Raw genomic sequence first — 7,841 nt, 5'->3', positions numbered from 1 at the left:
ATTGCTGACACTTAACATTAAAATTTCATCATTTGTTATTGATAATCAAAATGGAGGTCATAGTGTGGCCACCTGCTGCCTGTGTACATAGGGCCCTCCCATATCACACAAAATGTCAAATTGGTTTTAGAGATCTCCTGAATCTTTACTCAATACTATTACTAAAACAAGCTGAACGCTACAAACCCAACATGTAGGAGTTCATTGCTTCCTAAAAACATCACTATAAATTGTTGCATCTTTCATGAATAAAATTTATAATCGAAATACCTGCAACCCTTGGTCATCAACCAAACACCTAGAAATGCACAGGAGAAGCCCTAGAACCACTAAAGAATATTTTGGCAGTAAACAAAGAATGTCCTAGAAGTGAGAAATTACGAACTAGAATTCAACAGGTTGCAAAATGATATAGGTCACCCAATATACAGTAATGTGTTCTAGGGAAAGCCATATGACCAAATTTTAAAACAAGAACATGACTAGTAGACATTATAAACTAGTATACAGTATAAAAGAAGCAAAGGAAATAAAACTTTAAGTCTTCAAATCCATTCATAAAACAAGCAAAGGAAATAAAGGTCCATAAAGTTTTTCAGAGAAACAGAGAATTTGTCTATCACTACAACTAGAAGAAATTTTGTTAAGGAAAAGGCATGTACAGTGTGCACCAAGAAGCATGAGCATGAAACAGGAAAACTGGAGTGGAATTTAATTGAGATTCCATCAACAAATTATTATACAGCAAATTGCTCAAACAACGAAATTCTGAAATAAAATGCACTGGTTTCATTATCTGACCAAACTCGATGGGGAAGGAAAAGCTTGAGAGAGAGAGAAAGAGAATACGAAACTGAGAGAGAGAGAGAGAGAGAGAGAGAGAGAGAGAGAGAGAGAGAGAGAGAGACGGTGGTGCTCACCTTAGTAGATAATGGTGCTCGCTCCCCTCGTCGGTGCAGATGGTGGAGGCGGTGGAGCTTGGAAATCTCAAAGTCAAAATTGCCAATCGCTCTAAGATTGGATTTGAGATGAATCACCAATCGCTCTAAGATTGGATCTGAGATGAATCACTAATTGCTCTAAGATTAGAACAAACGGGGCTGAAGAAGGTTGATTTGATCGGTTGAGAGAGATTAGGGTTTAGAGAGAGTGAGTGAGAGAGTAACGGGCCTAAAATAATGTTTTTGAGTATTTTTATTTATTTTTGTTTTAGTTATTGTAAGTTTTTAAATATTTTAAATAATTTTTTTAAAACTTTTTAAATTCAAATAATTTACATATATTTTAAAAATATATATATATTTTAATTTTTTTTAAAATCACTAAATTCAAAAAAATATAAAATTTAATACATTTCATATATATTATATTTTATTATATTTTTTTACAAATATTTTATTTTTTAGTTGTATTCAAATAAGGCACATCAACAAAGTAAAAAATAAATAAATCATTAAAAGAAGGGAAAATATCAAATCAAGGTAATTTAAAAAAAAAATAATTACAAATTAGTGAGAAGCCATATAAATATTAATCATTAAAATTATATACTTTTTCATGAATTTGTAATTTTTTTCCCAAAATCTCATTGGGTGCAATTATTCCTTAAAAGAGACACTGAATTATAAAATAATCTATAAATTATTTTTTACGTTGTCCTCAATTAAGAAAATTTTAGGTGAGAAGCTTGGTTGGAAATTATTAGCTTTTTTGATAAAAAAAAAATCGAATTGAAATTTTTTTTTAATAAAAGTTTTCACGACATGCTAATGCATGCAGTGTAAAGTTATAATATTTTACAACATAAAATATATGTCGTCTTAAGTACAAATATTTTACGACATATTTTTGTATGTCGTGAAAATATACATTTTTTACAGCATGCTTTTGCATGCCATAAAAAAAAATTCGGATTGAGTTTTTTTTTTTTTTTTTTGCAAAAGTTTCATGACATGTTAATGCATGCCGTGTAAAGTTATAATATTTTACAACATTAAATGTATGTCATTTTAAGTGCAAATCTTTTATGACATATTTTTTAAGTCTTGAAAATATACATTTTTCACGGCATACTTTTGTATGTCATAAATATATGAATTAACGACTTACATGGTAAGTATGTTGTTATTTAAAAACCATTAACATCTTGCCAAAAACAAAAAAAATTGTCGTAGAATGTACTAATTACGACATGCATTTAATGTATGCCGTAAAGTTGAAGCCGTAAATAATTAGTTTTGTTGTAGTGTTTACATGACTTTTTATATGCGCACTAGGTACGTGAAATAACTATCTATTTTTTATATATAAAAAAAAATATCCCAAAAGTATCTAGCATATAATCATGTCGTATCTAATTTAGAATAATCTTTTTTTAATATAAAGGTGAAGTGAAGTTAGTTTCATTAAACTTTTTTCTATGCTTAACAAGATTTTAAAATAGGAAAATCATATGTCAGTGTATATTTTAGAAAAATATTTACAGATTAATGATAAACTTTGCACGTAATGAAGTATAAAGTGATAAAATTTTTCATTAATCAGTAATTAATTGTTAAAAAATCCACAAAGCAGTAATTTCCTCTTTTAAAATTTAGCTTTGGTTCCTTACAAATTTTTTATTGTAATAATATTTAATTTTAATTTATACCTTATTTCTCTCATTAAAATGTGAATTTTAATTAACTAAATCATTTAACTAGTTTTTACATTACTCCAAATTAATATATATATATATATATATATTTCCGAACGTACTAAGTTATATACCACTTTACGTTTTATGTTGTTTTATTTTAAATTTTACGGTATATACTATATATGAATCAGTGGCCCGTACCGTACATGTGCTTCATAGGTTGTTGTGAGTCATAAGATATCAATGTTGTGCTCAGGGGTCTGATTGTTCATTGATCATGTTTTCGCCATCCAAAGTATTAACTAAATGAATATTGTTTTACTTCAATGAAGCAGAATGAATTTTATCATCTTTTGATGAATTTTAATATGAAATTGTGTGGGAAATTTTCCGACCTCATTGCCCCCTTAGTAACCAACTGGAGAGCACCGGCAGAATAGATGGCACATGGTTGACCTGCAACAGAAAGAGAAGATTTCGGCGGTGGTTCGTCCACCCGGGGGCACTCCGACGATCAAGTCAGTATATCTCTCAAAGATAAATCAAGTGCTAAACTCACAAGCTTGAGTATCAAAAGCATACCTTAGACCCATGGGGGTGCCTCTCTTTTATAGCCAACTCAATCCTAGTCCCAATAGAAGCCTCACTTCAATGGACTCAGGATTACTGCTAATCTTGGACTCCTAATAGGATCAGGATAAGCTCTCTAAGAGTCTCATCTTTACCCAAACTGAAGTCTCCTCCCATTCTAGGACTTTTATTCTTTATCCGCTTATCTCGAATTCCGGTATTCTCGTTAATAACCTCGGCCTAACCGAGATCATCTCGGCGTCATGACTAGGACACGTGGCACCTCGGCTGGCACTTCGGTGACACCTCGGCCACGTGTCATTATTCAAAAATTTTATGTCCCACAACTGCCCCCTAGGTTCTATTACCTTGGCATTCTGAGGTGATGGAACCTACACTGTTTGTTCATCTGTGCCCCTCTGTCCGAGATCAAACTCGCCGACCTCAAAGTTCCCTGGACTTTACTGTCCACTTCTGTCAAGTATCAAGCTTCATGCTTTTCAAGCTGCTTGAAATCACACCTCCTAGCCGAGGTTCTGGTTCCATTAATTCGTAAACTCCAAGAGCTTTGCAACTGCTCCACTCACACTCTCTGGTGAGTTCCCGATTTCCAGTCATCTATTTGACTCCGGCGATTTTCATATCGGCGTTCATTTCTCTTGGTAGGTTCATAAACTCTTTTATTAAGCTCAATCTTTCATAACTCTTCTGAATCCGTTTACTTGCCCTCTGTTGTCTTCTATTTTCGTCTGTTTTCAAGTTTTGAATTGTTTGAATGTCTGGCACTGTTCTTGCCATATCCTCTTTCTGTTGCTAGCATCATGTCTGGGTCATTACTTTCTTGTTCTTCGCATACTTACTTAGTGCATGTGCACTTGGCTTTATTCTTGAACTTTGTTGTCTTCTTGACTCTGATTTTTCTTTTTTTTTCATTCAATTCTCTAGCTTTTTCTCTTTCTAGCTTTTTTGCTTAAATCCGTCATTGTTCCAAGCTTTCAAGCTTTGCAACTGTTTTCGTTCCTCTCCTCCGGTGAAGCTTACGTCATTCTGTCATTTTCGCATCCATCGTCAGACTTCGGCAATTCTCATTTCGGCTTCCCTCTTTCTAGTAAGCCACTGTTCCTCCTGGTTTTATTTCTTGTTGCTTTCCAAGAAGCTCTGCTTCATTGTTAATCACCATTGCTGTTTTACCCGTTGTTTCCAAATCATCTTCTTGAATACACACTGTTCACACATCTGTTGATTTCTGCCACTGTTCTTGGCTTGACACACCTGTGCAATCTTTTTGTCTTGATTTCCTGGTAGCTTCATCACCATTCTTGATTACGAATTACATTCTTGTTTCTGTTTTCTGTGTCTTTTTCCAGATTCTTGCTTTCAATACTTGCCTTCAAACTCCGAGGTGCCAATCGCCGAGAAGAGCTTTGATCAAACTCTTCGGGAGATCGATGCTGAGCTCGAGGCCGAGAAGGCTGCTGAGAAGTCTTCCCAACTGTCTTCTATATCCTGCCATTGATGCCGAGTAGTTTTGTTTTCTTCTTTTACTCCTTGTACCTTATACCTTGTACTTTGTCCTTCTTTGTATGCTTTTAATCCGGCCGACATGCCATTTTTGTAGTCTGAATAATTTATTTTTCAATATTCAGGCCGAAGTGCCTTCTTTCTTCTTTAAATGCATTTCTCTAATTTCTTCTTTGAATGAATGTCTTCTTTTTTCTGCTCTTGTATGATTCTACACTTAGAATAATTTGCATGTCTTCAAAGTACACCTTGACTGTGCAATCTCTTCGGGTAAAATAGCTCTATCACAACTTCTAATCTTGCTCATCTCGGCCTTGTCCTAACACTTGAAAATATTGTAACAAATATTTTCACAAGTGTTTCTTAGGACTTATTACTTTCTCAATGTCTTCTATCAAGACTTCAGTTTTCCATATTTCAAGTTTTGACAACCTGGTAGTCTCGGCAAGTACGCAGATATTGCTTGAGCTTGACTTTAACTTGTAAATTTTTCTCAAAAATTTCAACAAGTGTTTTAACCATCATCCTTTATCATAATCTCGGCTTAACTTCAGCTTGTAAATTTTTCTCAAAATTTCAACAAGTGTTAAACCATCTTCCTTTCGATACGACCTCGGTTTAACTATAACTTGTAAATTCACACAGAATTTCAACAAGTGTTTAAACCAATCTTTTTCCAATACGACCTCGGTTTAACTTTAACTTGTAAATTCACACAGAATTTCAACAAGTGTTAAACATCATCTCGGTTTAACTTCAACTTGTAAATTCACACAGAATTTTAACAAGTGTTAAATATCACATCGGTTTAACTTCAACTTGTAAATTCACACAGAATTTCAACAAGTGTTAAACATGACCTCAGTTTAACTTCAACTTGTAAATTCACACAGAATTTCAACAAGTGTTAAACATCATCTCGGTTTAACTTCAACTTGTAAATTCACATAGAATTTCAACAAGTGTTTAAATATCACATCGGTTTAACTTCAACTTGTAAATTCACATAAAGTTTCAATAAGTGTTAAACATCATCTCAGTTTAACTTCAACTTGTAAATTCACACAGAATTTCAACAAGTGTTTAAATATGATCTCGGTTTAACTTCAACTTGTAAATTCACACAGAATTTCAACAAGTGGTAAACATTATATCGGTTTAACCAACTTGTAAATTGCTACAAATTTCAACAAGTGGTAAATATCATCTCGGTTTAACCAACTTGTAAATTGCTACAAATTTCAACAAGTGGTAAACGTCATATTGGTTTAACCAACTTGTAAATTGCTACAAATTTCAACAAGTGGTAAACATCATCTCGGTTTAACCAACTTGTAAATTGCTACAAATTGCTACAAATTTCAACAAGTGGTAAACATCATCTCGGTTTAACCAACTTGTAAATTGCTATAAATTTCAACAAGTGGTAAACATATTCTTCTTCTCTCTGCCCCCTGCATGGCTTCCACATACTCCTTTACGAACCTTATAAAAGGTCTTCAACCTGGCTAACTGTAGTCCAACCTTGTGTGTTTTCTTTTTTATCTTCTGGGATCTGAGATTTGCTCACTGAGCTCTTCTCTTTTCGGACTTAAGTGCCGAGATCTTGTCTGCTAGAATCTTGGATCTGCTCACTCAGGTTGAGCTCTTCTCTTCTCGGACCTACTCATCTAGGCCGAGATCATGTCTTTTAGGATCCGGGATCTAGAATCCGGGATCTGTTCACTTAGGTTGAGCTCTCGTCTTCTCGGGCCTACTTGTCTAGGCTGAGATCATGTCTTCTCGAATCCGGGATCCAGGATCTGGAATCCGGGATCTGCTCACTCAGGATAAGTTCTTCTATACTTGAATGTTATCTCCTTGGGAGCGCTCATGCCCCTTGTCTTTGCATCCCTTCTGGAAGGGTCTTCGTTCCTCCGCAGGTATCTATCCTTCTATACCTGGAGGTCATCTTTATTGTAGTATCTGCTTCGATCTGTTGTCTTTGGTGCGTCACCTTCCTGGCCGGCGTCTTTCACTCCGTGACTCTGGTCACGAGTTTCTGTGTTGCTATTGTCCCCTTCAACGTCGAGGTTGGTAGATCTCCCATTCTCAGCAGGAGCGTTGTCTCCAGTCTGATCCTTCTGTTCGTCATTGGCCATCTATTCTTCTTTCTTTCCCACAGATGACGCCAAATTGTGTGGAAAATTTTCCGACCTCACTGCCCCCTTAGTAACCAACTGGAGAGCACCGGCAGAATAGATGGCACATGGCTGACCTGCAACAAAAAGAGAAGATTCCGGCGGTGGTTCGTCCACCCGGGGGCACTCCGACGATCAAGTCAGTATATCTCTCAAAGATAAATCAAGTGCTAAACTCACAAGCTTGAGTATCAAAAGCATACCTTAGACCCATGGGGGTGCCTCTCTTTTATAGCCAACTCAATCCTAGTCCCAATAGAAGCCTCACTCCAATGGACTCAGGATTACTGCTAATCTTAGACTCCCAATAGGATCATGATAAGCTCTCTAAGAGTCTTATCTTTATCCAAACGGAAGTCTCCTCCTATTCTAGGACTCTTATTCTTTATCCGCTTATCTCGGATTCCGGTATTTTCGTTAATAACCTCGCCTAACCGAGATCATCTCGGCGTCATGACTAGGACACGTGGCACCTCGGCTGGCACTTCGGTGACACCTCGGCCACGTGTCGTTATTCAAAAATTTTATGTCCCACAGAAATCTACAATCTATATATATTTATATATTTGTTTCAGTGATTGATTCGCCAAATGGTTTCTTGAGTGAATGGTGGTCGATATTTTGGGATGTTCATTCCGCTAGGATACCTATAAGTTGCCTGGCCATGCTTGGTGGACCTTCTGTTCAGGTGTTATTTATATCAACTTTGAATTATTTATTTATTTTTTATTTTTTAGAATAAATTACAGTAAACTTCTTAAGCTATGAACTACGAAGAATTAATGTGTACCTAATATTTCTGGTTTTTAGGCAGTGCATTTGAATATTCCTTGTTTTAATTCTCAGGCAGCTCGAAGAGTGGTGAATGAGCAACTGAATAAGAGCCCTAATGTGCCAAAACCAAATGTGAATCATCAGAATTCTAGGAAATT

The sequence above is a fragment of the Camellia sinensis genome, chromosome 10 (genome assembly GCF_055761805.1).
Source record: "Camellia sinensis isolate YWXY chromosome 10, ASM5576180v1, whole genome shotgun sequence".
NCBI classification, from domain to species: Eukaryota; Viridiplantae; Streptophyta; class Magnoliopsida; order Ericales; family Theaceae; genus Camellia; species Camellia sinensis.
Note: the sequence above shows the minus strand (reverse complement) of the source record.